The sequence below is a fragment of the Macrotis lagotis genome, chromosome 4 (assembly GCF_037893015.1).
Source record: "Macrotis lagotis isolate mMagLag1 chromosome 4, bilby.v1.9.chrom.fasta, whole genome shotgun sequence".
Lineage (NCBI taxonomy): Eukaryota > Metazoa > Chordata > Mammalia > Peramelemorphia > Peramelidae > Macrotis > Macrotis lagotis.
In genome coordinates, this window is record NC_133661.1 from 7,344,569 (window position 1) to 7,348,351 (window position 3,783).

Genomic DNA, 3,783 nt, shown 5'->3' on the forward strand with positions numbered 1-3,783 from the left:
TCACTGATGCCTATGGACAGCTAGATGGAACTCAGAAATGGGAGGAGGACTGGATCTTTGGATTTGGATGCATCAGCATGGAGAGAATGGGTTCTAAAGGGATCAATGAGATAAAAAGTATGGGAGGGGAGGCCTAAGATCAGAGTCTTGGCTGACACTCAGGGCAATCAAACATAGATACTGTTCATTTAAATGAGAATAAGAACAGTTTGATAGTTGTGGGAAGGCAGGGTAGGAGCAGAAATTCTCAGAAAATGACTGTCGAGAGGCAGAAGCAAATCTTTGTATGATATTGTACTTACATAAAACATGTGAAATTATGTTTCAAGATATTGGATGCCATTTGTTGAGATTATGGGTTGTTATTGAGACCAGTTTAATGAACAGTAAATTGATACTGGATTATTTTGGAACCTCTTGTATGTATAATGAAGCAAGACATTGTGTAATATAAACACATGAAATAAAGCAAATTAACAAAGACCTTATCAGTCATTTATTTCATAACAAAAATATAAAACAACTTTTCCTATAAGCTTATCTTTTGGGCATTTAATATAAAATACATTGACATTTAAAAATGAATTTTGGCTGATGTAGAGAATGTAAAAAAATCAAGACAGGTATCTGATTATTCTCATCAAATTCTTTTTTTAAATTTAAATTTATTTTTTATTAAAAATATTATTTGAGTTTTACATTTTTCCCCCAATCTTGCTTCCCTCCCCCCCTCCCCTCCACAGAATGCACTCTGTCAGTCTTTATTTTGTTTCCATGTTGTACCTTGATCCAAATTGGGTGTGATGAAAGAGAAATCATATCCTTAAAGAGAAGTCTTAAGAGGTTAACAAGATCAGACAATAAGCTGTTTTTTTCTAAATTAAAGGGAATAGTCACAGCTCCTTATCTGGATACAGATGGTACTCTCCTTTGCAGACAGCCCAAAATTGTTCCCAATTGTTGCACTGATGGAATGAGCAAGTCCTTCAAGCTTGAACATCACTCCCATATTGCTGTTAGGGTGTACAGTGTTTTTCTGGTTCTGCTCATCTCATTCAGCATCAGTTCATGCAAATCCCTCCAGGTTTCCCTGAAATCCCGTCCCTCCAGGTTTCTAATAGAACAATAGTGTTCCATGACATACATATACCACAGTTTGCTAAGCCATTCCCCAATTGAAGGACATTTACTGGATTTCCAATTCTTTGCCACCACAAACAGGGCTGCTATATTTTTGTACAAGTAATGTTTTTACCCTTTTTCCTCATCTCTTCAGAGTATAGACCCAGTAGTGGTATTGCTGGATCAAAGGTATGAACATTTTTGTTGCCCTTTGGGCATAGTTCCAAATAGCTCTCCAGAAGTGTTGGATGTGATATTTGGTCTCCACCAACAGTGTAATAGTGTCCCAGATTTCCCACATCCCTTCCAACAATGATCATTTTCCTTCCTGGTCATACTGGCCAATCTGAGAGGTGTGAGGTGGTACCTCAGGGAAGCTTTAATTTGCATTTCTCTAATAATTAATGATTTAGGGCATTTTTTTCATATGGCTATGGATTACTTTGATCATCTGTAAATTGCCTTTGCATATCCTTTGACCATTTGTCAATTGGGGAATGGCTTTTTGTTTTAAAAATATGACTCAATTCTCTATATTTTAGAAATGAGTCTGTCAGAATCATTAGTTGTAAAGATCATCTCAATTTACTACCTTTCTTTTGATCTTGGTTACATTGGTTTTATCTGTGCAAAAGCTTTTTAATTTAATGAAATTGAAATCATCTAATTGGTTTTTGGTGATGTTCTCCAACTCTTCCTTAGTCATAAACTGCTCCCCTTTCCATAGATCTGACAGGTAGACTAGTCCTTGATCTTCTAATTTGCTTATAGTATTGTTTTTTATGTCTATGTCCTGTAACCATTTGGATCTTATCTTGGTAAAGGGTGTGAGGTGTTGGTCTAATCTAAGTTTCTTCCATACTAACTTCCAATTATCCCAGCAGTTTTTATCAAAGAGGGAGTTTTTATCCCAATGGCCAGACTCTGGGTTTATCAAACAGCAGATTACTATAATCATCTCCTGCTTTTACACCTAATCTATTCCACTGGTCCACCACTCTATTTCTTAGCCAATACCAAACAGTTTTGATAACTGATGCTTTATAATTTTAGATCTGGTAGGGCTAAGCCACCTTCTTTTGCACTTTTTTTCATTAAGCTCCTGGCAATTCGTGACTTTTTATTTCTCCATATGAATTTACTTACAATTTTTTCTAACTCGTTAAATTTTTTGGAATTTTGATTGGTAGGGCACTAAATAGGTTAGTTTTGGTAGAATTGTCATTTTTTTTATTAGCTCTACCTATCCATGAGCAGTTGATATTTGCCCAGTTATTTAAATCTTAATTTAATTTGTGTGAGAAGTGTTTTATAATTGTTTTCAAAAAGATTCTGAGTCTGTCTTGGCAAATAGACTCCTAAATATTTTATGTTGTCTGAGGTTGCTTTGAATGGGATTTCTCTTTCTAGCTCTTCCTGCTGTTTCTTGCTAGACATATGTAGAAAAGTTGAGGATTTATGAGGGTTTATTTTATAACCTGCAACTTTGCTAAAATTGCTCATTGTTTCCAGTAGTTTAGATGATTTCTTGGGATTCTCTAGGTAGACCATCATGTTGTCTGCAAAGAGTGAGAGTTTTGTCTCTTCCTTCCCAATTCTAATTCCTTTAATTTCTTTTTCTTCTCTAATTGCTGATGCTAACATTTCTAATACAATATTGAATAATAGTGGTGATAATGGGCACCCTTGTTTCACCCCTGATCTTATTGGGAATGCCTCTAGCCTCTCCCCATTGAGTATAATGCTTGTTGATGGTTTCAGATACTTAAGGAACAGTCCATTTATTCCTACACTCTATAGTGTTTTTAATAGGAATGGATGCTGTATTTTGTCAAAAGCTTTTTCAGCATCTATTGGTATGATCATATGATTTCTGATAGGTTTGTTGTAAACCTAACAGTTTTGCTAATATTGAACCAACCCTGCATTCCTGGAGTAAATCCTACTTGATCATAATGTATTATCCTAGTGATGACTTGTTGTAATCATTTGGCTAAGATTTTATTTAGGATTTTTGCATCTATATTCATCAGGGAGATAGGTCTATAATTTTCTTTCTCTGTTTTAACTCTTCTTGGTTTAGGTAACAGCACCATATTGATTTCATAGAAAGAGGCAGAGTTCCATCTTTCCCTATTTTTCCAAAGGGTTTATATAGGATTGGAACCAATTGTTCCTTAAATGTTTGGTAGAATTCACTTGTGGATCCATCAAAAAATATGGAATGCTTCACGAATTTGCATGTCATCCTTGCACAGGGGCCATGCTAATCTTCTCTGTATCATTCCAATTTTAGTATATGTGCTGCCGAAGCAAGCACCAAATTGTTTTTTAATGAAAAAAAGAATACCCAATAATTGAAGATGAGATAAAGGAAATGAGAAATGATTTTTCTCAGTGATTCACTAATCAAATGATGGCATAAGACAAAAGGATGAATATTTACAAAGATGTAAAATACCCAGGTTAACAAAAGAAATGTTAAAATTACAGCATATCAGAAAAAGAAGTTGGAAAACAAAACATTCTAGGACCACAGGGATGTTTAAAAAATTTCTATCAAATATTCAAACATATCTGTAAAATGTTGTATAAATAGGAAAAGAAGGGACTCTTGCCAAATCTTTCTATAATATAAATGTAATCTTGATACCCCAATCA

The 3,783-nt window shown here is 34.6% G+C and overlaps 1 non-coding gene across 1 annotated transcript; it reads right to left on the bottom strand.

The window, feature by feature from the left end:
* Positions 1-3,335: 3,335 nt before the first annotated feature.
* On the bottom strand, positions 3,336-3,442 carry LOC141523227 (U6 spliceosomal RNA). Its single transcript, XR_012478414.1, has one exon. It is a non-coding gene; the product is annotated as a U6 spliceosomal RNA (small nuclear RNA).
* Between the last annotated feature and the right edge of the window lie 341 nt (positions 3,443-3,783).